The sequence below is a fragment of the Sciurus carolinensis genome, chromosome 8, assembly GCF_902686445.1.
Source record: "Sciurus carolinensis chromosome 8, mSciCar1.2, whole genome shotgun sequence".
NCBI classification, from domain to species: domain Eukaryota; kingdom Metazoa; phylum Chordata; class Mammalia; order Rodentia; family Sciuridae; genus Sciurus; species Sciurus carolinensis.
The window spans coordinates 125,180,018-125,207,808 of record NC_062220.1 but is presented as its reverse complement, the minus strand read 5'-3'; the positions used below and the strand labels follow the sequence as shown (position 1 = coordinate 125,207,808).

Sequence of the window (27,791 nt, the reverse complement as noted above, 5' to 3'; positions counted from 1 at the left end):
TTTTCCTGGGGTCCAGATTCTTTGCTCCAGAGATGGCAATGAGTGATCAGAGGTTGGGTCTTGCAGGGTTAAGATTTTTTTCTCTTTTCTTGCATTTCCTTTGATCTTCTTTCATTCATCCAATGGCCAAGCATCCTGAAACCTCTCTCAGGTCATGTGCTACACTGCGTACCAGAGATTAAAGGATGGAGAGTGCTTTTCTCCTGCCCTTAAGGAACTCATGAGACCAAGCAACTGCTGTCCCCATAACAGAGTCTCAGCCAACTCCTCTCCTTAGATCTGACCACCAGCAGGGCAAATACCAAAACCCTGCTCCCTAGACTTTGGAGCCCTGTGGCATTACTAAACATGAAGACTGCCTCTGGATTAATTAAAAGGAGAACGCTTGCATGTCTAGTGAAGAGATAAGAGCAGAGAGAAGGGAGCAAGAAGAGAGGGTTACGAATAAGCCACATGGTAAGTTTTCAAACTGGTAACAGAAGAACCTTTACCGATTATTTATAAGTACCATATCACCCATCCATTTGAAATTTACATAAAAACAATCATTTGGAGAAAAAAATTAAAATAACCAAAATTGGCACAAGAAGAAGGAAAAAACTGTTTAACTGAATATGCTAATATCCATTTGAGTGGCAACCAACTCATATCATCTCTCCTAACCATTCCACCCCATTACCTGGAAGTTGATGATTTCACAAACTAGTTACACCAACACTTTAAGAAACAGAAAGATCCAATAATTTATGTGGTATTTTGAAGACTGAGAAAGGTGGGACATAATCCAAATTCAGCTGGGGCTAGTCTTTGTACCAAAACCTGATAAGAATACTACTACTAAAGAAATCTGTAGAAGAAACTTCACTTATAAAAGCAGATGTCTGATGTGAAATGGAAGCAGATTGAATTCAGTTGTATTATTAAAAATGCATTAGAAGAAGATCAGGGCTACTTCAGGAATGCAAGGATGGTTCCATGTCGGAAAAGCACTTAGTGCAGTCGAACACCTTGTGAAAAGACGAATCAGTAGGATTCGGTAAATCTATGCTAAAAATTTTTTGTAAAACTTCAAGCTTCATTTGCAATTCACATTGTTATTAAAAGAGTTGTCAAAGGGAGCTTTCCAAGAGAATTTAGAGATCAATTTTTAGGACTAATAAAGAAGCTCAGTAAGATTCCAAAATATGAGATCAACATTCAAAAAACAATAGTGACCTCAGCTTCCAAGTAGAATATAATAGATCCCAGTAAGACAGTGTGTGCAATGACAAGCAGGAAAAAAATGTATGAATTATAGAAATAGTATTCTTAAAGAAATGGAAACAGAAAATAAAAGCATATGGACTACAATTCTGGAAAAAGGAGATGCTTTCCAAAATTGGTGACAGATGGCAACTGTTGATTTTTTCCCCAGGAACATGAATGATTCAGGGCTCAGGCTGAGATTCTCCAGTCACTCAGACAGAGGGTACATCAGTCCATTTGTCATCACTCGGCTAACTGCCTCAGGCTGGGTAATTTGTAAAGAAAAGTGGTTAATTTAGCTCATAGTCTTGGAGATTCAAGAGCATGGTGCTGGCTTCTGCATGGCTCTGGTGAGGGACTCAGGGCAGATGGCATTCCAGTGGCTGGAGTTTCAGTAGAAGAGAGCACATCCTAAGACAGGAAGCAGACAAGGTTTCAAGGCCAGGATCTCTCTTACAACAACTTACTCTCACACAAACGAACTCACAACTCAGGTGACCAGCGTTAGTCCCTTCCAAGGGCAATGCACCCCCCATGACCTGATTACCTTGCACTGAGGCCCATGTCTTAAGCTCCCACCACCACACCACACCACACCAGGCACCAGCCTGGTGCACAAGCCACATAAAAATCCTAGTATGGTAACTGCTGGCAGAAACAGGAGAACACTGAAGCACCCAGAGCCAGCAGTGGGTGGGGTCTGCCCCAGATGGGGGGGGTCACATGAGGGGCACCCACAAGTGGAAGTTTAATAACAATGATGAAACTCAATGTCAGTCTGCCTTTTGTTATGACCAGGAATCCAATTCTGAAAGAGTTCAGAGATAAAATACTGCTAGAAATGAGAATTTTGGTAGATATTCTAGATAATTCCTGCAATTACTATGCACCTTTACTAAGAAAAGCAAATTTCAAATGAGAACATTTTTATTACTTATCTTTTTAATTTATATGGTATCCTCCTGAAAGCTAATTCAGAAACTTTCAGCCACAGAGTCGGTCTTCATATATGCAAACCTGGCTAAAGGCATTAGTCAAAGTCAAGTTCACAATGGTGTAAAGTCATCTGAGCTTGTTTGGGGGCACTGCTGGTATCCCCAACCCTCATGGTATGTGATAGTCCTGCATTGAAAGAGTAGATTTTTCAATAAACCTTGACAATACAGAACTCTAGTCACCTAAATTCTGTCATTCTGTATGACCACTTGGCGTTTTTTAAAGCTATATTAAAATTTAAAACAGTGAAATAGATTGTTAACTGTGAGATGTCATGGTTCTGTGTGGTAAGAACAACTTTCAATTCACACATCAAATATCAGAATTTTTAATTTTATTTTTGTTTTTAAGTTGACATGATATCTGCACTTTTATTTATGGGGTATGGAATCATAATTTGCAATATGTATACAGTGGGTAATGATAACATCAGGTTGATTTGCATTTCCTTCTCTTCAAATATTATTTCTGTGGTGTCAAGAACCTTCCAACTCTCCTAGCTATGTTGAAATGTATGATAAATTGTAATTGACTGCTATAATCCTAGTAGGCTATACAACATTCGAAAGAGGTATTAGTCAGCATTCTGTTGCTGTGACAAAAAATCCTGAGGGAAAAAATTGCAAAGAAGGAAAGATGTAGTTCGGCCCATGGTTTTGCATGGTTAGCAGACTCTGAGGCCTGTGGAGAGGCAAAACCCTGGGGAACAGAGGGCCTGGGGAAGCAGCCATGCCCACTTAAAAGCAGCCAGGGAGCAGGAAGATAGAAAGAGAAGGGACCAGGTGCAGGAGGCACCCTTCTAGGGCACGTCTGTGACCTACTTCCATCAAGTTTTCACCCCCACCTAAGATTCTGTCCAACTAAAACCCATCAGTGAGTTGGCCTGTTGAGGAGGTCAGTGCCCTCAAGATCCAATAAGCTCCCCAAAGTCCCACCTCTGAACCCAGCACCCTACGGACAAGCCTGTGTGAACATTCCAGATCCAAACCACAGAGAACCACATCCCCATCTATTCTTTGTTCATTCTCTACCTCTCCTCCTATGCTCTTCCTTGACCCTAGTGACCTCTGCTCTGCTCTCTGCTGCTGTACCATTGACGGTTTCAGCTTCCACCAATGAGTAATAATATGCTCTATTTATGTCTGTCTGTGCCTGGCTAATGAAATATTGAATTGAAACAGTATTTTTAAACTGAAAGCTATTTTTTTATTTATTGTAAAACTGAAGGACAAAGGAAGAAAATACTGATTATCTCTGATTATTACATGATTAATATTCAAAATAACTTTGTCCTATGAAAAAAAAAAGAGGCGGTATTAATAAAGGATTATCTCCAGGTGTCCAGTGTGCTAAGTTTAGCTCCAGAGAAACAGGCAAAGCTTTGGAGGATCATGAGGCAATTGTGATTTTGCAATTTGGAAGACCAGCTTCCCCCAACCAGGCACTTTGGGTGGATGTCATGACCATGTGGGAAGGAAAAGAGGAAGCTTGTGAGATTCTGAAATCTAATTTCAGTGAAATCCCCATGTACTATGATACTTAAGCAAAATGAGCCTCCAGAAGGGAGGGAAGAAAGGGAAATAGGAGAGAGAAAGAGACTTGAAGGGCACAGGGCATTGGCATGTGGGTGAACAAGTCCTCAGCATTGTTCCAATTTTAAAGCAGAAAATCCTGCATCCCAGAAACCCCTTCAATCCCAGGAAAACCAAAAATGCTAAACTCTATGCCCGCAATTCACAATTTAGATAAAAATCTTTAGAAGTCGAAGGATTCAAATTGCCTAACATGGTGTTAGAAGAAAAATACGAAATCTGAATAGCCACATACATACTGAAGAAATTGAATTTATAATTTAAAATCTTCCCCCAAAGAAAGTTCCAGGAAAAGACTGGTATGTGGATGATTCCTTACGTGCTGAAGGCAAAAATGATACCGAGCTTACACAAACTTGCAAAAAATAAAGGTTAGAAGAATATAGCAAGTCATTTTTGAGGTCCATATTAGCCTGCTATCAAAAATAGGTGAAGAAATTACAGGAAAAAATATTTCAGGCCATTATCCTTTTGCAATATAGGTGCATATAATCAAACTGATTATGACAATAGATGAGGAGATAATACGTCATAAGTGAGATTTAACCCCAAAATATAAAGTGCCTTCATAATTTAAACTCAATCTATGTGATTCATGATATTATATGTTCTAGTCAGCTTTTTCACCTCCATGACCAAAAGATCTGACAAGAACAATTACAAGAGGAAACGTTTATTGGGGGCTCACAATTTCAGAGGTCTCAGTCCATAGATGGCCATAGCTCTGGGCTATGAGGAAGAACATTGTGGCAACAGAGTGTGTTGAAGGAAAGCCTCTCAGGACATGGCCACCAGGAAACAGAGAGAGAAGAGAGAGAGAGAAAGAAAGAGTGAGACAGAGAGAGAGAGAGAGAGACAGAGAGAGGAAAGACTGAAAATGAGCTCTCCTCAACACATCAAAATATAAACCTCAACGACCCACCTCCTCCAGCCATACCCTACTTGCCCACAGTCACCACTGAGCTGATCCTTGTCAGTACATTAATGAACTGTTTGGGTTAAAGCTCTCATAACCCAGTCATTTCACCTCTAAATGTTTTTAATGTTTTTGCATTGCTTCACACATGAGCTTTTGGGAGACACATCATATGTAAACCATAGCATTATAAGAATAAAGAACAACTCATACCATTGTCCTTACACTGAAAAATCATTTTTTAAATTCAACAGTATTCACGATACAAATAATCTCAATTAACTGAAGATGAAAAGAAGCTTTCTCAAATTTATAAAGGATACTTTTTTTGGAAAAAAAATAAAAACACAACTAGCAAGAGTAATGCTGAAGTAGTTATCATTTCCCTAAGACTGAAAGAAGGACAAGTATATCCACTACCACAATTTTTTTATTTATCATTATCCTGGATATCACAGCCACTGCAATAAAGCAAGAAAAGGAATTGCAAATATATCATTGGAAAGGGAAAAGTAAAGATGTTTTTATTCACTGTCTCTATAATAAGGGAATTTAGCAAAAACTAAACCATATTGCTATATAATATCATTGAGTAACTAGGAAATAAAATTAAGAACAATTTTATTTACAAGATCACATAAATGTAAATTTCTAGAAAACAAATGTAATAAAAGTTATGCAAAGACCTGGGCTCTAAAAGCATGTAAAATTACTATAGAAATGATGAAACCATGAAAGTAATTTTATTTAACTGATAAAAACTGAATAATTTAGAGTTGTATATAATTTTATGTAGTAATTATATTAAACATAAAGGAAATAAATACTTCAAGTAGAAGGCAAAGGTTGCCTGATTCAGAAAGAAAAGTATACACTGCTTGGAAGAGCCATATTTTAAGCATAACAGTATAAAAACATTTAAAATATAAAAAATGTTAAAAGATGAGCCATGCAAAATGGTATAATCATTCTAATATCAAAATAGACAGTAAGGAAGAATGAATGATTGGAAATATAAAAGAATAAACCCAAGAGAAACATATCACAATCCTCTATCTGCAAACATACATCACATGACTTCAAAGCATACAAAGTAAAAATAGAATTCAACAAAAAAAAAAGCTAAGTCCATAATATTGTGCAGTGAACTGAACACAGCCTTATCCATAGCTGACACAGCAATACACTCTAAAGTCAGTAATGGCAATGGTCTGAAGAGCCCAGCTAACTCTCACTTCCACCACGCCACACACAATAATGACATTCTTTTCATGTCCCCAGGGAACGTGTACCATATTGAACATATGCTGGGACGCTTTTGTAAAAGTCTGCACGAATTTTAAAATGTGTAGCATTTTTACTAAATGCAAAGGAAGTAAGAAATAAACCAAAACAAAAAAAATCACTAGGAAATCCCCAACTTCTTAGAAATCCAACAATATATTCTAATCAGCTGGTTAAAAAAGGAAATCAATTTAAAAAACACTTTGTTGGAGATGCTAAAAATTGAACTCAGGGCCCCATGCACACCAGGCAAGTACTCTACCACAAAACCATACCACAGCCCAAGAAGTTTTTAACTTACTCTAATTAATAATGATAAAGCTGTGGCATTGGAAGGTGTAAGATGAAAGAGAAGCAGGGCGACCTCCATGTTATAAAACAAAACACATTATAAAAGAAGAAAGAAATTAATTACTTGATTTTTCATCTCAAAAAGCTAGAAAAGGATTAACTCAAACACAAGAAGAATGAGTGAATAGAATAATAAAGATAAGAAGAGAAGTAAAATAGAACATGTTCAAAAAGAAAGGGGAATAGTATTAGTGCCAAAGTTGGTTAAAATCTGATAAATTGCAGGAAACAGAAACCGAGACAGAGAATGAAACCTGCCAATATCAGGATTAATAAGAGAGGCATCACTTTGGATCTTACAGACTTCTGAAAGATATGATGTTGTGAGAAATTTAAGCCAATTAACTTGACAATTTGCGTCGTAACAAATTCCTCAAAAATACACGTCTTCTTGGTGCTCGCAAAAGAAATAGAAAATTGGAACAGACTATGAAAGAAATCGAGCCTATTTGAAACTCTCCAAAGAAAATCTAGATGGATTTCCAGTTGGTTTTTCTTTATGTTTAAAAAAAGAAATGATGCTGATCTTACGCACACTATTCCAGACAATGTTAAAAGAAGAAACCCTTCCCAGGATGGTTCATGAGGCCAAAGTAATTCTGGTATTTTACAAAATGTTGGTAAAATAAAAAAAAAGGAAAATCCCAAACAAGATTTTGCAAATCAAATTCAACAATAAATTAAAATGATAGTACAACATGAGTAATTAATATTTCTTCTAGGAATATGAGGTTGAACATCAATTAGGGCGATTCTCCACTTCAATGGAAAGGAGAGGTTCATGACATGCTCACCTCCAAAGATGCAAAATTTCTATTTGACAAAATTCCCTGTACACTCACAGCAAAAAACAACTAAGGATAATGGAGGTAGTGCTTAATCTGATTAAAAAATAAATATATAGCAAACATTATTCTTGGTGAAATATTGAAAGCTTTTATCAGGAAATAGAAAATTGACAGGAGGGCCAGTTATCACCCAGCATTATAGTCTTCTATTCAATAGCATGCCAAAACAATAAGCAAGTAAAGAAATTCAAGGCTTAAGTGTTGTTAGTGATTAAATAAAATATTCTTTATTCCCTGGTGGCATGACTGTGTGTGTAGAAGTTCCAAAGTAAAACCTACAAAAACTATTAACCTTTATGCTTCCATTTAACAATGTCACTAGATATGGGGTCAATACACAAAGATCATTTTATTTCTGTATATCATGAAGGAACAAACAAAATTTTATTCCTGTATATCATGAAAATTTAAGAAAATCATAAAACTGTGTTATCAAGAATCAAAAATGCCTAGAAATTAAATTATCAGATGATATGCAGGTTCACAGCACTAAAAGTTATAAAATGTTGTTGAAAATGAAGGATGATAAGATGGATTATTTCTGAAACTGAGCTGGGAAAACTGGAGGCATAAGTGAAAAAAAATAAATTAGATTCTGAGCTCACACATTACACAGAAACAAATCCTAGGTTAATTAAAGACCTAACAGGGAAAACTAAAAGTTTTTCAAATGCATAATAAATTTAGGAAGATACTACCTCGGGATGTACTAACTGTGTTAAATCAGGCAGAAAAGCACAAATCACTCAATAAAAGATAAATAAATGTTACTAGATTAAATTTTAAAACTTCCACACAGCCAAAGACATCCCTTACAATATTAAAAGACAAGACATGTATTAGGAGAGAGAATTTTCACCTCATACAATCACAGAGGATTAGTGACCAGAATACATATTTTTTAAATTGATTTATCAGAAGATAAGCCAACAACACTGTAGAGGCAGGTGATAAGAAGTGAGTCGGTAATTCACACAAGAGACCAATAAATGGCCAATGGAAATAAGGAAAGAGGTCCAATCTCACTGGTAAAATCAGGGTAATGCAAATCAAGTCCACAAAGAGAGAGCATTTTTCACCCACCATATTGGAAAATATTAAACCATCTGACAATACAAATCACTGGCAAGAACTTTCATCCACTGCTGGTAGGGGTGTAAATTTGTACAATCATTTTGGGGAGCAAGTTGGCAATATCTAGTACAGATTAAGACATGCATATCCTTGCACCTAGAAATTTGTCTTCTAAGCATATATCCTAAAATCTCTTCCATATATGCACCAGAAAATGTGTACAAAAATTGGAAACTGGCTGCATGTCCTTCAATGGAGAAGAGAATAAATTAATATTTGATATACATATATCAACATGTATAAACCTTTAAGAAAACATAAAATGTATTTAAAAATAAAAGTTGTGGAAGGATACATATGATATAATACCACTGATATAAAGCTAAGGATATGCAAAACAATACCATGTATTATTTATGGACACATATGTAGTAAAAATATTTTTAAAACATGAAAACCACCAAGATTGGGATGGGACTATATTTCTGGAACAGAAAGCAAATGAATGGGATTGTGGAGGGTAATACAAATGGAATCAACTGTTTTTGTATTATTTTAGCTCTTAAAAGAAAAAAATAAAAGGTCTGAAACAAATAATAGTGAAATTTCAAGAGTTACCAAAGCTGGGTTTCATGTACATAAGTGTTCATTATCTTAGTCCAGTGACATGCTGGACAAAGTTTCACAACTGGCTCTCCGAGCATGGAGTGTTGTATTAATGTGTCCTTAAAAATCAAACACCCTAGCCAAGTGTGGCGGTGCATGCCCATAATCCCAGTGACTCCAGAGGCTGAGATAGGAGGATCCCAAGTTGGAAGCCAGCCTCAGCAACTTGGTGAGGCCCTAAACAACTCAGCAAGACCCTGTATCAAAATAAAAACTAAAAAGGGCCGGGGATGTGGCTCAGTAGTTAAGCACCCATTGATTTCAATCCCTGGTATTAAAACAAAAAAAAAATCAAACACCTTGAGAACTTGGACTCAGAATTTCAGCATCTCAGGAATATCAAACATCAGACTCCCAGAATTACAGAAACTTTAAAACTGAAAGCAACAATACAGTTTGAGCCAATAAAATTTGCAATATAAATTTCTCTCTCAATGCTGCCACCCTCCTGTTCTCTTTGGGGGGCTTAGAACCATTACCTTGTCTGCTGGTTCCTTGAGTCTTCCCCCCAGAAATCCATGCATTTGTATTGTGTGTGTGTGTGTGTGTGTGTGTGTGTGCGCGCGCATGCTTCAGGGTAAAGCATTTCTTTCCCCTCTGCCCTCTTTTTTTTCCTCTCCCTCATATTGAGAATATGAGGTGATGGGTAAAATATCAAGTACTATTAAGTCAAATTTTCTGACAGAAATAATAAGGCCGTATCCATTTCCAGCCATTCTCCAAGTGATAACAATTAAATCTTGGACAGTTTGAACTTTTAGTAAAGAATTAATGATACATGTGAAGACAGAGGGGGAGAACAATTGCTAATACTTTATGAAGTCTTAACTGGCTCCAAGTAAGTTTGGGAAGGTGAGGGTGGATCTTGGCAAGGTAAACACTGTGAAAACCCATTCTGAGGCTCTGCCCTGTCAATTGAGAATTTACTACATTCCATTAAACAACCTAAAATAACTTCTATGATGATCACCCTTCAGACAGCAATGCCAGTGCCAACAAAGGTATTATTAAGTTAAATTACCCTAAAAGTGTTGGATTGACAGAAAGTTTCAGTCAATGGCTTGGAAATCCAGGATCCCTAAATGACACCAGCATATGGGTTCTGATGTTCTGTGGCTGCAGGGCCAGGCTTTCCCAGCCCTGGCCTCGCGGGTTTCAGTCTGAGCTTTTCCACATTCCACAAACTCTCTCCCCCGATGCCAGGGGGCAGTATGAGTACCAGGGGCAGATCTTTGCCCGGCCTTCCCTGGGCCTGAGTTGAAAGGTAGTTCTGATTGGAGATAAGCCAAGAGGCAGATGGCAGGGGAACTTTGCTTTCTGAGGGGAGGAGGGTGTGTGGAGACAGAATTCACCAGCTGAGTTTGTTTAGGGGAAGGCATTAGAATTCTCCATTTGTGGATATGGGGTATAAGGTCTCTTTAACTGAGGTCACCAGCAAGACAAAGGCCTTTGATAGAACATAGGAAGGTCCACTCGCAGCAAGGACTCACATGCTCTTGATTTGGAAGAGCATGTCCAAGAGTGAGTTCAAGCAGAGGTCACTCCCAGCTTGTACCTATCAGGACCCCATGGGTATTTCTGGTGAATTCCATTAATATACGACATACATGGAGAGAGGCAGATGTGTGAGCCATATGTGTACAGCTCAGTGACTTCTCCCTGTGCACAGCAATATGCTCTCAACCCTCAATATGCCCACCTCCACCACAGCTCCCCGAAGTTCTCATGCCCCCAAGTCACTATTCCCCAAGGGTGACCACCTTCCTAACTTCTGACACAGAGTCTTTGATCCAGTTACTCGGCCTGATGGGCAGAGACTCACATACTATGTATTCTTTGGTGTCTGGATTATTTTATGCAAAAGGTTTGAGCAACACACACAGGTTTTTATACATAGTTGTCATTTGGTGCTGACTCTTCTAATGTGCAAATGGACCACAATTTACAGAACTATGGCCCTGTGGGTGGGCACCAGGGTTGGTCCTTCATGTTACATTTATTTGGGGATGGGGCTAGAGTACCAGGGATTGGACTCAGGGGCATTTGAACACTGAGTCACATCCCCAACACTATTTTATATTTTATTTAGAGACGGGGTCTCACTGAGCTGCTTAGCTCATTGCTGTTGCTGAGGCTGGCTTTGAACCTGTGAGCCTCCTGCCTCAGTCTCCTGAGCCACTGGGATTACTTCAAAAAAGAGAGCTGCTATACTTTTGGGAATTGATCTCACAAAAGAAGTGAAAGACCACTATAATGAAAAATACAGAATTCTAAAGAAAGAAATTGAAGAAGATCTTAGAAGATGGAAAGATCTCCCATGCTCTTGGATTGGAAGAATTAGTATTGTCAAAATGGCCATACTACCAAAAAGCAAGAGGCGGATTTAATGTAATCCCTATTAAAATCACAATGACATTCTTCATATAAATAGAGAAAGCAATCATGAAAGAATCTAGAAGAATAAGAGACCTCAGAGCCAAAGCAAACCTGAGCAGGAAGAGTGAAGCAGAAGGTATCACAATACTAGGCCTTAAAAGCAGAAGGCCTGACTGAGTCTCAGCAGGTCATGTTTCCTCTAGACCTAGTATCCCTTATCTCTGAAAGGCTAACATGGACTCTTAGGCTCCCTACAGACCTAGCTTTAACTGAATAATAAAATGATGAGGTAGGTATGTAAGGAGGGAGGGAGGGAATGGATGGATGAATGAGCCAAATCAAGGAGAGGAATGAGAAACAGTTCAGGTCCCAGTCAAAGCTGTCAGTCAGCTGCCTCTTTTCTTTCTTTTACTGCCTCAGCCTGGGTCTCACTATACTTTGGACTCATGGGACTGTGTTGTCTAGTAACCGGTGGCTGCATTATATTTATTTACTGGAGGAAGAAACTGCAGCGGGAGAGGCGTGCCCAGCAGTTGGTGGAAGTGTTGAACGCTTCCACCTTCATTTACAGTCCACTCTTGTACTGGATCAATATGTAGAAACACCATGATATCAATGCACCTATTCAAATAGGCCCTCCCACAGCTCTTACCGTCAGTGAGATGAAAGAACATATTCCACATTGTCTGTAGGAGTCAGACACCCCTGAAGCCAGGGGTTATGGCCTCAGAGGCAGCATCCACAGGGCAGAGACCCCTGTTGCTATGCAAGATGCTCTGGTGGTCTCAGGGAAGCCCGTGTCTAATTGGATGCCACAGCCCAGACCAGATCCCCATTTCCCATTCCCATCTTTCAGGAGATACCCTTTGCCCCACCCCTCCACAAAATGCCTCCAATGCTGGAACACACTGTCTCCTACCTGTAGGAAATCTATCCTCAAAGGAATGTCCACTACCATTCCCTTCCCACACTGGTCCTGGAATGAACTGTTTCAATGTCAAGCTTTTGCTTCATACCTGTAGCCTCCACTCACTGAAGGTGGGAGATTTACGGACCAAGGGTATGATTAGAAAATGGAGCTAACCTCATGGCAGTCATGTTGACACAGAGGGCCCACTTGGATGTGAAGTTATTAAAGATTTTTGGAAAAGTCAGTCTGTTGTGTCTCATTTGCCGGTAGGAGGGCAACGTTCTCCTGTTTAAAGGTGGCACAAGTCTAACCAATACAATGAGAACTGGAGGTTGGCTTTGAAGGGACACATTGAATTAATACTTGTGGATGAGCTCCTTTCCCTCCATCCAGGATTTAAGCTAAAACGTGTACAAGACCCTGGGCTAGGTCCACAAAGGCAGTGCTGTTCTGCAGGATGGTTAGTCAATTGCCACAAGAATGACATTTGCTGAGGGCACACAGGAATGGCAGTCCACAATGGGATGCCACTGGTCAAACAAGTCATCACGGGGCCCATGAACCACACCACACTCTGGGCTGAATGGCTGATATCTATGATGTATTGAATCTTAGGTGGTCATCACTGAATTGTTTCTTATACAAGAACACTGCAACATGGCTATCATGAGTCTTCTCTTACTGATGAAGAGAAAGGATCCAAGGGCATATGCCAGTTTCTTATATTTTGTTGTTGTTGTGTTTTTCCTCAGCCACTTCTCCAATTTGCATCTGCCTGACATTAGAGTTCCTGATCTTTCCACCATACCCCAGGGTATCCTTTCCCTAATCCTGTCTTGTTGAAACATATGTGGTGTATGCTTTAGTGTGTGCAGAATCATTTGCTTCGTCTATAGTTTTGCTAGAGTAAGGGCTGGTGAGTACCTCCTAGAATTATACACAGGAATACATCCGTAGCAAATAGAGATCCATGGCTGCCCAAAAGTGAAGAGTCCCCTGCAACTCAGATACATGGGAACATCTTGAATACTTTCTGGAATGTAAAGAATTTGGCTACAGTTTAAAGAAGAGAATGCCTGGATCATGCAAAAATCTTTAACCCATTGCCTTGGAAATGAGAAACCCACTCACCATTGTTGTTCTAAAAGTTAAGTGTAGATTTCCCTAAGAGGAAAGGCCAGTTTTTGATTAATTTGTGGTGGTGATGGTATCTCTGCATGCATGTGCATGTGTATGTGTGTGTGTGTGTGTGTGTGTGTATGTGTGTGTGTGTGTGTTTGTGAAGGAGAAAGAGAGAGAGAGAGGTTGTGAAAGAATGTAAGAATGTGATTCTTGGCTCTTACTAAACTTAGGTAATTTATTTTTATTTTTTCCTGTGTGGGCTGAAGGGATTAGGTCCAGCAACTGAAAAGAAAATCCTAGCTCTATCTATGTGACCTGTCTCTAGCAATGGCTTGTAAACCCTTTTCTTTTATTTTAGGAAGGTAAGTGGAACCTTTTATTCCCCTTCTGTAAATATGATCTTATATTAAAACTCAAAATATAAATAGGAATTAAGTGGAAGTTCCTTGGCAGAACAAAGGCAGAGGTTCACTCCTTCCTCCTTTTGTCGCTTCTTATCATTGGTGCTTTCAACCATGCAGATGCCTAAAGTCTTAGACTTCACTACAACACTGGTTTATACCCACCATGACTTAGCCCTTGCTTTCAAAGGAAGATGAAATCCATAAATGGACAGATCAATGCAGAATTTTTTTTTCTCTTATGAACCAGGGGAGTGGGGAGAGGCTTTTTTAAATTTTATTTTACTATTTTCACAGTATCATGTTTGCTTTTCTGCCCTCTCCATTAAACTATATTGTCTCTGAGAAAAGAAAGTGAGGCTGGATCTTACATGCTATCCTCACTGCTAACTATGTGGTCTAATGAGGCACTTAGTGAATGAATGAAGCACACAAGAAACATCGATGGAGAAACCAGATGTTATACTGCTTAAGAATGCAAGCTTTGCAGTCATAGTGTGTCAGCTTGAATTCTGCCTTAGCCAATTATTTGATGGTCAGACTTAGCAATTTTCCACATCAGTAAAATGAGAATTGAACAACAATACTTATGTTCACAGGATAGTCTTCAGGATTATGCCATGATACCTAACAAGTGTCCATAAGAAGTACTCAATGTTAGATGCATTTTTTGGTAAATAAAAAAAACACAGAACAGTTATTATTGAAAACAGTCGCACAATCATCCCAATGTGTACATTTTACCTTCAATGCCGGAAATTCTCAGTAGGGAGATAGTCCATAGTTGGGGAGCTTTTGCAATTCGGTCTCCAAGAAACTGAAACTTTTGACAGCGCTGATGGCTTTGATGTGAAACTCTGTATTTGATCTGTAAAACCATGTATGCTTTAGTACATTGAAATCTAACACCCAATTATACTAATCTCAAAGGTCTTTAGGGCATTCATTCATGATTAATATAAGAGAAATAGTTGAAAATTATGTAGCATACTAACTGTGAAGTTAAAGGTTTGCATTGACATGTCCATAGACAAGTGAAGGTGAATCAAGAGTATAGTACTTTAAGTTTTCAACAGATGTTCCTCACCGGAGTATGTTATGCAGTTTGACCATTCCTAACAAAAAAACATGAAATACTCATAAATCTTCCATTTCTTGAGTGCCAATATCACAGAAGGGAAAATTCCACATGCGCCCTCATGTGATGGGTCACAGTCAAAAGAAGATATGCACGGTTTGGTGGCACATGTCTGTAATCCCAGCAGCTCAAGAGGCTGAGGCAGGAGAATTGGGAGTTGAAGTCCAGCCAACTGAGTGAGGCCCTAAGCAACTTAGCAAAACTCTGTCTCAAAATATAATATAAAAAGTTAAAGGAGTTGGGGATGTGACCCAGTAGTTATGTGCCCCTGGGTTCTATTCCCAGCACCAGAAAAAAGAAGGTGCATACAAATACTGCATAAGATTTCATCAGAGGCTGGGGATGTAACTCAGTGGCAGAGCGCTTGCCTAGCATGTGCAAGGTCCTCAGTTCAAGACTCGCAACTGCAGAAAACACTGCAATAAAGGAAGAAGAAGAATGCACCCCTTCCTAAATAACAAGCTATGTGTACATGAAGCAAAAATGGTTCATGTTGTGAACTGACTACCCATAAACAAGGTATCTCACTGAATACATGCAAATATTTGGAAATCTCCAACACTTCTAGTCCCAAACATTTTGCATAAGGGGTACACAGCCTAGAGTACAAGTTAGCATTATACATCATTCAGATGGAAAGAGTTGAAGCAGTCATGTTAAAACAGCATAAAAAGCTGGATATGAAAGACCTTTAAACATCCTGGGACTTGTGCAATAATCCGGGTCTGGGACTACATGCTACCAAGGAAGCCGATGCTAAAAGACTGGTTCCATAAGATTATGTAGCACCAAATGTTAGGATAAAGCCTCCCACTCTACTTCTTTCTCCCAATCAAAAGAAATCAAGGGAGGCTATATTGATTTTCCAAAGTGAATAATACTTACTGGAGAAGGGCTCAAAGCCAACAAAGTCTAGTGCCTTTGTTATGTCCATAATGGAGGTAACACATCTGCCAACATTAACTAATTATGTCTCTACCAAACCAAAGTCAAGTGTTCTTCTAATGCAATGATCCTACCATTATATGTTAATAGTTATCAGAAGGACTAATTTCTATTTTTAAGTACATTTTAGACAGAAATGAAGAGTCTCATTTAAACCTCAATTAGAGTCAAATACATAAATTGTACCCCTAAGTTTGTTTCATCAGGTCAAGGGTCAGAGCTGCATTAGGGATAAAAGCATGTGGACTGCCCACCCAGGTGTGATTGCTCTGCAGACCTGATTTGGTAGCACATCCTTCTGCAAAAGTACTTTGCTTTTACTTTTCTGGGCTACTTCTGAGCACAAGTCGATTCCTCATGACACTTGGCATGTCAACCATTCTCAGATCTGAAAAGTTGGGTGTTGTAATTCAGGTCATTCTTTTTCTGATGACTGTGAATACAAAACCACAGCTCCTAAACTTTGATGAGCTGAATGTGGGTGTGCTGACCAGATGTGAGCAACAGGAAACAGCCAGAGCTCCCCTTCCTCATATTCTGTGTGGTCACACCCTGGCTCGGGCCCAGTCAGCCTGCAGCAACCTGAGGTCCACTGGCAAAACTCTGGATCAATGGAAACCACTGCAACAGCAGCCACCTATTTCTTCCCTTGCCTTCTTCACAGGTCCTAAACAGAAAAATAGAAATTCATCAGTCACTGTAAAGGAGAGCACACCTGGACCACAGGGTGAGACACTAAGGCATTTCCAGGACCCACCTGCAGCCTGCAGGAAGCACTCTGAGTGAGGGGGGGAAGTCACGGTATGTTTGAGCAGACTAACACCATCTATCCTTAAAAGGATCATTGTGGCTACTGATAAAGATGGGAGTAACTCAAGAGTGACAAGGGGCCAAGTCAGGACTACTGGCACAACCTACTGGGAGGCTGAGCCAGCCTTGCTTAGGAAATGGCTTTCAATCTGAGCTGGTCATAAATGAAGCAAGCTGTGTCATGTGATGGTACGCAAGTCCCTGAGTGAATGGAACCGTGGGGGATGGCTTACTGAGTAGGGAAGTAGTGCCATCAGTACTCAAGCATATGAGAGGAGTTGGATTAGGCAACTATCCAACTCTCTTCCAACTGTAGATAATGTGGTTCAGGGAAATCAGCTGAAGGGACTATGTTCACAGAGTAGGGATAGCTGACCACCTGGGATGATAAGGAGGTGTTCAGTGGTGGAAATGTGGGAGAGGCACTACTGAGTGAAGGAAGAGCTTAAGCCAAGTTCCGGAGGTGAAAAAGCAGGGTCTTTGGGGAATCTAGCATACCATGAAGGAAAAGGTATATGAAGGACCAAGAGGAGATGAAGCTAGGAAGAGATGCAGGACCTCATAGGGGAGAGCTCCCACAGGGCCTGGTGATACTGAGAAAACACTTTGCCAGCCCTTGTTAAGGAATCAAAAGAGATAATGCAGGAGTCAAAGAACGTGGATTTGACCGCTTGGTTCCCCTGAACAGATTTTTTTTCCCCTCAAACCTTGGTCACCAACTTCTTGAGAGTACACCTGCCCAATATTCTCTGTACTCACAACCAAACTTCCCCCTGGAAAACATATCCATAAATTGCTTCCTAACAAGCAACAACATAAATATCAGCCCATGAGTGTGTGAGGACCCGAATCTGGGAACTGTTGTGTGACATCACCGTAGAAGTTGGGAACAGACAAGTCTCGGGAGGACCAGTATTTGATGGAAGAGAACTATGTTCATGAGGTCCCACAAGATGGATTCCCTTCCTTCCATCAACTCAGAGCCACTCCACAAGGACCAGCCCTGGAATGCCCAGTGCTCAGAACCCAGTGGGTTTTATCCCAGGGATGCAAGGTTGGTTCAACATCACGAAATCAATATATGTCATTCACCATATCAATAGACTTAAAGTTAAGAATCACATGATTATTTCAATAGATGCAGAAAAAGCATTTGATAAAATACAGCACCCCTTCATGCTCAAAACACTAGAAAAAATAGGGATAGTGGGAACATTCCTTAACATTGTAAAGGCCATCTACGCTAAGCCCATGGCTAATATCATTCTAAATGGTAAAAAAACTGAAAGCATTCCCTCTAAAAACTGGAACAAGGCAGGGATGCCCTCTTTCATCACTTCTATTCAATATCGTACTTGAAACTCTAGCCAGAGCAATTAGACAGACCAAAGAAATTTAAGGGATGCGAATAGGAAAAGAAGAACTCAAACTATCCCTATTTGCTGATGATATGATTGTATACTTAGAGGAACCAGGAAATTCCACCAGAAAACTGTTAGATCTCATAAGTGAATTCAGTAAAGTAGCGGGATATAAGATCAATGCACATAAACCTAATGCATTTTTATACATAAGCGATGAATCTTTGGAAAGAATAATTAGGAAAACTACCGCATTCACAATAGCCTTGAAAAAAATGAAATACTTGGGAATCAATCTCACAAAAGAGGTGAAAGACCTTTACAATGAGAACTACAGAACACTAAAGAAAGAAATTAAAGAAACCATTAGAAGATGGAAAGATCTCCCATGTTCTTGGATAGGCAGAATTAATATTGTCAAAATGGCCATACTACCAAAAGTGCTATACAGATTCAATGCAATTCCAATTAAAATCCCAATGATGTACCTTACAGAAATAGAGCAAGTAATTATGAAATTCATCTGGAATAATAAGAAATCCAGAATAGCTAAAGCAATCCTTGGCAGAAAGAGTGAAGCAGGGGGTATCGCAATACCAGAACTTCAACTCTACTACAAAGCAATAGTAACAAAAACGGCATGGTATTGGTACCAAAATAGAAAGGTGGATCAATGGTACAGAATAGAGGACACGGACACAAACCCAAATAAATACAATTTTCTCATACTAGACAAAGGGGCCAAAAATATGCAATGGAGAAAAGAGAGCCTCTTCAACAAATGGTGCTGGGAGAATTGGAAATCCCTATGCAACAGAATGAAACTAAACCCATATCTCTCACTGTGCATGAAACTAAACTCAAAATGGATTAAGGACCTCGGAATCAGACCAGAGACCCTGCATCTTATAGAAGAAAAAGTAGGTCCAGATCTTCAACATGTCGGCTTAGGACCAGACCTCCTCAGCAGGACTCCCATAGCACAAGAAATAAAAGCAAGAATCAATAACTGGGATAGATTCAAACTAAAAAGCTTTCCCTCAGCAAAGGAAACTATCAGCAATGCGAAGAAGGAGCCTACAGAGTGCGAGAATATCTTTGCCAATCATACTTCAGATAGAGCACTAATCTCCAGAATCTATAAAGAACTCAAAAAACTCTACACCAAGAATGTAAATAACCCAATCGACAAATGGGCTAAGGAAATGGACACTTCACAGAAGAAGATCTACAAGCAATCAAGAAACATATGAAAAAATGTTTAACATCTCTAGTAATAAGAGAAATGCAAATCAAAACCACCCTAAGATTCCATCTCACCCCAATTAGATTGGCAATTATCAAGAATACAAGCAACAACAGGTGTTGGCGAGGATGTGGGGAGAAAGGTACACTCATACATTGCTGGTGGGGCTGCAAATTAGTGCTGCCACTCGGGAAAGCAGTGTGGAGATTCCTCTGAAAGCCTGGAATGGAACCACCATTTGACCCAGCTATCCCACTCCTTGGCCTAACCCAAAAGACTTAAAATGAGCATACTACAGAGATACAGCCACATCAATGTTCATACCTGCTCAATTCACAATAACCAGATTGTGGAACCAAGCTAGATGTCCTACAATTGATGATTGGATAAAGAAAATGTGGTGTATATATATATATATATATAATGGAATATTATTCAGCCATAAAGAATGATAAAATTACAGCATTTACAGACAAATGGATGAAATTGGAGAATAGCATGCTAAGTGAGATAAGCCAATCTCAAAAAACGAAAGAACGAATGATGTTGCTGATAAGTGGATGATGACACATAATGGGGGGTGGGAGAGGTTAGTGTTAGGGTTAGAGTTAGGGTTTGGGAGGGGGCAAGAATGGAGGAAGGACTGTATAGAGGGAAAAGAGGGGTGGGAGGGGTGGGGGGAAGGGAAAAAATAACAGAATGATTCAAATAATATTACTCTATGTAAATTTATGCTTACACAAATGGTACGCCTTACTCCATGTACAAACAGAGAAACAACATGTATCCCATTTATTTATAATAAAAAAAAAGAAAACAGTCCCACAATCATCCCAACGTGAACATTTTACCCTCAATGCTGGAAATTCTCTGTACGGAGATAGTCTACAGTTGGGGAGCTTTTGCAATTCGGTCTCCAAGAAACTGAAACTTTGGACCGCGCTCATGGCTTTGATGTGAAACTTTGTATTTGATCGCTAAAACCATGTATGCTTTAGTATAATCAAATCTAACACCCAATTATACTAGTTTCAAAGGTATTTTAGGGCATTCATTCATGATTAATATAAGAGAAATAGTTGAAAATTATGTAGCATACTAACTGTGAAGTTAAAGGTTTGCATTGACATTTCTATAGACAAGTGAAGGTGAATCAAGAGTATAGTACTTTAAGTTTTCAACAGATGTTCCTCACCAGAGTATGTTGTGCATTTTGACCATTCCTAATGTCAAAATCTGAAATACTCAAAAATCTGTCAATTCTTGAGTGCCAATATCACATAAGGGGAATATTCCACATGTGCCTTCAAGTGATGGATCACAGTCAAAAGAAGGTGTGCACGGTGTGGTGGCACATGCCTGTAATCCCAGCAGTTCAGGAGGCTGAGGCAGGAGAATTGGGAGTTAAAGGCCAGCCAATTGAGTGAGGCCCTAAGCAACTTAGCAAAACCCTGTCTCTAAATATAATATAAAAAGTTAAAGGAATTGGGGATGTGACCCAGTAGTTAAGTGCCTCTGGGTTCTATTCCCAGCACCAGAAAAAAGAAGGTGTATACAAATACTGCATAAAATTTCATCAGAGGCTGGGGATGTAACTCAGTGGCAGAGTGCTTGCCTAGCATGTGCAAGGTCCTCAGTTCAAGACTCGCAACTGCAGAAAACACTGCAATAAAGGAAGAAGAAGAATGCACCCCTTCCTAAATAACAAGCTATGTGTACATGAAGCAAAAATGGTTCATGTTGTGAACTGACTACCCATAAACAAGGTATCTCATTGAATACATGCAAATATTTGGAAATCTCCAACACTTCTAGTCCCAAACATTTTGCATAAGGGGTACACAGCCTAGAGTACAAGTTAGCATTATACATCATTCAGATGGAAAGCGCTGAAGCAGTCATATTACAACAGCATAAAAAGCTGGATATGAAAGACCTTTAAACATCCTGGGACTTGTGCAATAATACGGGTCTGGGACTACATGCTACCAAGGAAGCCGATGCTAAAAGACTGGTTCCATAAGATTATATAGCACCCAATGTTAGGATAAAGCCTCCCACTCTACTTCTTTCTCCCAATCAAAAGAAAACAAGGGAGGCTATATTGATTTTCTAAAGTGAATAATACTTACTGGAGAAGGGCTCAAAGCCAACACAGTCTAGTGCATTTGTTATGTCCATATTGGAGGACATATCTGCCAATATTAACTAATTATGTCCCTACTCAACCAAAGTCAAGTGTTCTTCTAATCCAATGATCCTACCATTATATGTTAATGGTTATCAGAAGGACTAAAATCTATTTTTAAGCAAATTTTTACAGAAATGAAGAGTCCCAAAAACATTTAGGGCTGCTTTAATATGTTATGACAGTAACACTTTTGCCTGTAATTGGATGCAGACAGCAAGTCTATTTCCAGCTAAACATTACCTGTTCTGCCCCTAATAGACCAGAGTACAAATCATGTACAAAATGGGATTTCTGTAAGTGAAAATAGAGTGTATGAGCTTCACCTCCATAAGCTCATGTATCACGCGCAGGGTTTGATCAGTGCTGCTGAAAACACCTTTCACACTCCCTTTGTAGGAGCAAGCTGCCCAAGCCTGCATGAAATAGAAGTCAGCCCAGTGCTCACCTTCTTCTGCAGTCTCTGGAAGCCTGTTGTTGTCGGGTTTATTTGTGAGAGCACCGATCGGCTCCAGTTTCTCTCACAACTTGGATACCGAGAATTTGAACTGTCTTCTTTCCACCCACAACAAAGATCAAAGAATATTTAAGGGGCTGGCATTGTAGCTCAGAGGTAGACCACTTGTCTAACATTTGTGAGGTACTGGGTTTAATTCTCAGCACCACATATAAATCAATAAAATAAAGGTGCATTGACAATTTTAAAAAAAAGCATTTAAGGTAGAAGATATCACCTGAATCCTGAGTCTCTACTATGTTCCCTTTAAAAGCACTGAAGGAATGAAAATAAACAAATGCCACGGATCTTTGTTGTTCATTGTTGATGTGTGTCTGGCTGGATCTGAGTCTAGATCATTAAGGCAACATTATTCTCCAGATGATCTCATTTGCTGTGAACATTTGGCTGATGCAAGAAGGCATATATCATCACCAGTAGGCACCTTGCTCAGGTACCTACACAAGACCCATTTCTTAAATGAGGAGAATATTGTTTTCTAGGGCTTATATCACACTAACTAAATAACTGTCCTAAATATCTCACACTCCAGACCACTTGAGGGAGAGTTTTATGCCCATTCCAGCCTAAACACTTCCCTAAAATAACAAACAAAACAATAATAACAAAAAGAGCTGGACACAAACAAAACACAAGCACTCCCCTATACTTCGTCTGTTTCCCTATGGTGATGGTCAATTGATGGCAACAACTCTCAGAAACAGAAAGAAGGAGGTGCAAGAGTTCTAATTCAAAGTCTAGGAAGGGGACAGGGAGGACAGAGCCATCACCAGGCCCTGTCAGCTCCTCACAACTCTTCACAGCATGACTAGTTCCCGGCCCAGTTACCAGGGCACAGAACTAGCTGGTGCTGTTCCTAGAATTGCACCTGGTCTCCAGAAAATCCCTTTCTTCTTTCATCCTCTAGTCTTACTGGGAAGGGAAGTGACACACTTGAAAGAGCCTAAAGAGCCAGAGACACACACAAAACAAAATAGGATAAGGAAAGCAAAAGTAAATTTTGGTTAGTGGACGATTTAATCAACAGTTGCACACAAGCAACTGGAAAAGTAAACCATTTAAATTGCTATTACACTGTTTGCCAACAAAATTTTGAATAATTTATGAAGCCATTAAAAATGTTAGCCAACTTCACCACAAAAGGTCCTTGCTTTTTGGAGAGGCACTGGGTAGTTGAAGGATCATAGCAAGTTATTTCTCTTCCATGGAGAGAAACAAATCCCTTGCTTGAAAACAGGACTGAAGTTACATTTTAGATGTTTCTACTTACACATTCCTCACATTCTAGGTTCAGGAGAACAAAGAGAAACCCACTGAACACACACATCACTCTGAGGACCAAGGGAGATAACAAAAGGCTTCTGCCCTGGAGGAACATGCAAAATAGCTGAAGAGTGACACTCAGGATCTTTGAGAAGAATAGCACATACTGACAGTAACACTAACAATGCAGCAAGGCTGGGGGTGGAGCCCAGTGATAGAATGCTTGCCCTGCAGGAGAGGCCCTGGGTTCCACTCCCAGTGAAGGGGGGACATCACAGAGGGAGGAGGAGGAGAAACATGAGGCATCCTTGAGAAGCATCAGGGACAGGGCAAGAAAAGATGAAGGAGATCTAAAGAGACCATGGGAAAGGCAAGCATTTGAAGCAAAGAAAAGGGGTGGGGGCACGAAAGTCGCTGCTGTCGGGCAGACCGGGACAGTAAAGGATAAAAGTCAAGGTTCAAATTGGGAAGTGTGCACAATCTGTGAAATAAGGCAAAACAGGTAGGGCTGGACACAGGCAGGAAAGGACTTGACAACAAAGCCAAAGGGTTTAGAAGCAGGTGACAGGCAGTGGGATCCTGCAGCGGAGGACTGCCAGGACAGAAGGTGTAAGCAGCAGCTCAGGAGGACTGGAAGGGCTACAGATGGAAGGAGGAAAACCAACAAGTAATGTCTGTCCCCCGCCAAGATGCCAGCCCAGGCTAAACTCAGACGCTGATGGCTGGGAATAAAAGGGACAGTCCTGTGAGACCTGAAGGCACAACTAACACAGTGTGCCTGTGAAGGGACAGAGATGAGAAAAGAGTTTTGGGAGAACAGCAGCACTGCCAAAAGAGGAAACCAAGATGGGTGAGGGAGAGAGAAAAAGGGAGGAGCAGAGGAATCAGGTGGCTGAGTCTGCCCAACGGAAACCAGAAAGGGGACCAGGCAGTCCCCATTTCTGACATGGACAGGAGTCAGTGGAGCCTCTTTTATCCCATGCCCTAATGACCTTGGTGGAAAACAGATCCTAGAGGCCACCCTGGCCTCCCCTGTGGACTCTCAGGCCTGCCCTCCTCTCACACAACTCAGCCAGGGAGCCACTGGCCTGGGGGAGGGGCTGCACACGACAATGTCTACATTTTCTATCATAGAATTTTAAAATGAAACACTCCAACCCAATCATCTCAGAATGCTGCTTCCCCTTCCAAGCTCCTAATCTGTTGGGCATGTCCTGTGCCCACAGAGCCTTCCCATCCTTACAGGCACAATCAGCTGGGGTGTCTGCACTGACTCATTTCTCCTCACCATGTCAGGCGAGTAGCCCTGGGAAATGTGTTTGGGTGGCACTAGATTTGAAGCCATCTTCATGGATGAGACCTTTCATGAAATGTTTCGAGATTGATGTGCAGAAAAGCAGTGTGATAAAAAGAACACTACCTCAAGAATCAGTGCCATAACTCCAAGCTGTTCCTGAGGGTCCTGGGTTCCTCCCCGAGAGCAGAGGGGGCAGGTGCTATGTCCAACTGGCCACTGCTCGTGTTCCATTTCTGGGCTAACATCTAACAAAAGTACCTCAAAATGCTGCAAATGCCTACTAGAAACCTCCACTTAATACTTTAACTCAAATGAGTTAATGGAGGGCTGGGGCGGATGAGACACAGTGATTGCCTGGCACACACAGGTCCAATCCCCAGCATTGCAAGCTGAAAAGTTAACGAGACCTTTAACATGACTTTTTCATGCTACTGACCCCAAAACAAATGATAAAATCTTCATAAAATCAACTGAAATGCAATGGACATGTCTGAGTCCTGGTTACTTACTGCAGTAGAACTTTCCACCTGCAGTTTTCTATCATTAAATCCTAAACTACAACTAAATTCTTGGTTAAAGCAAGACAAGAGCGCTTATGTTGGGCAGGTCCATTTCTCCCAATCCTTCTCCACAGGGACACATAGAAACTAGGACTCCTAATTATTATGACCCTAATAAAATCACCTATTACTGAATGCCACCCCCACTTGTCCCTCCTCAGACCTTGCCATGCAGTGATCTCTGAAGGATTCTTTCTGAGGTTCTCACAAATGTTTCAGTGAGAGCTATGACTCCATCCCCACCTGGATTGCAGCCCTCCTTCCTCACCCTGTGAACACTCTTATCACACGACTGCTTCTCCTCAGGCTTCCTCCATGAGAAAAGAGGGAACTCAGTGAATGTTGAGGATGGTAGGCCACACAATCACAGTCAGAAGAGGTGCAGCTGCACCAGACAAAAATCCTAACGACTTGGCAAAGAGTCTGGTTTTGGAAGGAGAAAAACAGTATATTTTTCAATGCAAGAGGAAATTTAACAACTGCCTAAAAGAAAAGCAATTTACAAATGGCTCAATTTTTTAAGACTGGGGGCAATTCAAATTTGAATTTTGAATTCTGTAAATTCATGCATGCAATTTGCAAAGCAAACTTCACAATTCTGAAAATAGTAATATAAGGGAAATAAATGAGTTTGAAAATTAGACAACCAAAATACCTATTTATTAAATCTAGTGTTTGAAGAAGAGATCGGCAGAAAGTTTTTTAAATCACTCTTCAGGTTCTGGAAAACAACCCACCCTGCCCTAGTCCCCCCCTTGGAGGGCAGACATGCAGCTTCATTCCTGGCTGCCCTTCTGTCCCCACACCTCTCACCCCTACCCCACCAGCCCAGGGAGCTGACCCAGGGTCGGCATCCCACCCAAGGCTGACACCAGGCAGGTTGGCCCACAGATCTGTAGGGAGAAGTGGACCAGATCAAGTTTCTTTCAAGAATGTAAACTAGGAAATGTGACAAGAACTGGTCACTTAGAAACTAAAAGAACACAACAAGAAATGTCACAAAGTTGAACTGGGACCAGAGGGGTTTTGGCCAGCTGAGAAAGCACATGAGATAAAGCCAGAGGGGAGGGGAAAGAGTGAGCAGTTGGTGATGGGACGGAAAAGTTCTGGCATATGGGGCGAGGTGCGGTCCCATGGGGTGAAGTTCCAGGGACAACTGCTGCCCCTAGACCTGCCAACAGCCCCCTCCACCACCAGGCTCCAGCATGTCCCAGCTGGAAATACTCAATGTCTGTGTGACTCCTAAGGCACCACATGTGTGGCTGCTAACAGAACTCCCTTTCAAGAGGGCTGGAGCTGCCTCTGTCCACACAAACCCTCACAAGCAGACAGATGCAGGCAGCAGAGGGCTTTCAGACACATCCCTCATTTGTTAGGGCAGTACCACTTAGATACATTTAAGGGAGACACAGGACTGCTTTTACGAAACACCCATACACACAAACAAAAGTCTCACCACTGCCAGAGAAGAGCACAAGGGAACTTTCTGGGGTTCTGTCTTGACAGAGGTGTGGGCTACTCTTCTTAAAGCTGATCAAACTGTGTGGTTAATGTGTAGCCAATCCACTACTATATGTAAGTTACACCTCAATAAGACACTCACAACACTTCCCCTTGATCCCTTAGAAGGACTGGAGTTTTTCTTTTGACTTTGGTTTGGGGGGTGCTAACTGGCAATGGAACTCAGGGCCTTGCGAATAACAGGCATGGACTATGTCCCTGGAGCAAAACTCCATTCCATTATTTTGTTTTTCAAGATTGTACTGATCTAGACAAAGCTCACAACATAATGCAGAAGCAGCCAGATCAAAAACACCCAAGTTTCTATTTATATGAAGAACACACAGGCGATACTCACCTTCAGCATTAAAATCAGGATAGTGGCACACTTTGAGAAGGTGGGGAGCAGGGACCCAAAGGAACCAAGTGCAATTTCTAATGGGCTGCTATGTTTTGCTTCCTGATCCTGGGGTCAGGAACCTGGTGTGTTCAGTGTCACATTTCCTCAGGGTGTGTGATAGTGAGAGCCTTTTCCTGTAGTTATCATGTGTTCCTGAATATATATCATACCACAATAATAACAGAATAGAAGGCAAGGAATATCATATAGTAACCTACAAGTGACTAGAACCATTTTTCTGTACAGTAAAATGTTTATTTTTAGACAAATTTTTAGTCAAGTAACAAATAAGAAGAAAATGAGACTTCGGTTATCTCATGTGTGAGATTCGACTCAGATTTATGTTAGATGAAAAGCTCGTGCAGCAGATGCCTAACAATATCTGTGGGACTCCACCATCCTGCGCTCATCCTGAGACTACCAGCAGTCACCCACGACCACAGCAGTCCTCCTCATACTGGAATCCACATACCACATCCCTGTGCCACTTTAACAGAAAAGAGAAAAACAGAACAAAATTCATAGGAAGTGTTTAGTCAGAATCCCACTTCTGTGTTTTTAAAGGGAGAATTAACGTGAATTCCCGCATGATGCTGAGGTGTGTTTTTAAAACACAAAGGTGCAGATTTTCAGAGGCTTATTTTAAAAACATCTTACAGATGATACACTTCATGAGCATATAAACACAGTAAGTGAAGCAATGGAAACAATGAATGTTAAGTTTATAGAGCAACAAATTCTAAGACTTAAAAAATAAGAACCCAAATAGTAAATGGAAATGTACA

The 27,791-nt window shown here is 40.5% G+C and overlaps 1 long non-coding RNA gene across 1 annotated transcript; it reads right to left on the bottom strand.

Moving 5' to 3' along the window:
* Positions 1-1,393: 1,393 nt before the first annotated feature.
* LOC124991805 (uncharacterized) lies at positions 1,394-16,318 on the bottom strand. The gene is made up of 3 exons (XR_007109945.1): positions 16,142-16,318; positions 14,526-14,649; positions 1,394-1,656 (listed from the first exon to the last, which is right to left on the bottom strand). It is a non-coding gene; the product is annotated as an uncharacterized LOC124991805 (long non-coding RNA).
* Positions 16,319-27,791: the final 11,473 nt, after the last annotated feature.